At 23.8% G+C, this 676-nt stretch overlaps 1 protein-coding gene across 1 annotated transcript in view; it reads right to left on the reverse strand.

Annotated features, from left to right (window-relative positions):
* Positions 1-676, reverse strand: part of LOC107493254 (WEB family protein At1g75720) — a 2,103-nt gene that overhangs the window by 1,182 nt on the left and 245 nt on the right. The gene's annotated exons all lie outside the window — the stretch shown is intronic.

Genomic DNA, 676 nt, shown 5'->3' on the forward strand with positions numbered 1-676 from the left:
TTATTATATATATAAAATGAGATTCAAATTTTAAATATTTATTTAATTACAGATGAATAAATTGATTATTAGATTATCCTAAATTAATTAACATAATGATCCGAAATTTTAGACCTACTAATTAATACTACAAGATTTCTAGCTAATTATTAATATCCAAAAATAAATTATATATTTTAAAACTAAATCGGATATAAATTAAGTCTCACGTAATTAAGTGTTTATATACAAAATATAATTATATAAAAAAATTATTATTGAAATCGTTTTAATCCTTTAGCAGCTTTTTCAAAAACAGTCTACATTATACTCCTGCATCTTGTTTGTTAAAATTTAGATATACATGATACATTATAAAAGTAGTAAATTAACAGGTAAGAGAGACCTCCTATACAATTATTATTATGAGCGAGTCTGAATCATCGAAAATGCATGTGAGGTTATAACAAGAATAAAGTTAAAGTTGGAGGTGTAATTTATAAGCATCAGCATAAGAAGTTTTGTTCCCAAAAATGTTACAAAGTGAAGCCAAATTAAAGAGCGAGGTTTCATAATTTCTGCACATTATATTATTTATTAGCACACACTAGATTTTAATTACAAAGTGTAGTGGTTATTGTTTGTTAGTTACTTGTTGTTTACAAAGGTATAGCTGCATATAACAAATTCTTCATGA

Source organism: Arachis duranensis, chromosome 6 (genome assembly GCF_000817695.3).
Source record: "Arachis duranensis cultivar V14167 chromosome 6, aradu.V14167.gnm2.J7QH, whole genome shotgun sequence".
Taxonomy (NCBI): domain Eukaryota; kingdom Viridiplantae; phylum Streptophyta; class Magnoliopsida; order Fabales; family Fabaceae; genus Arachis; species Arachis duranensis.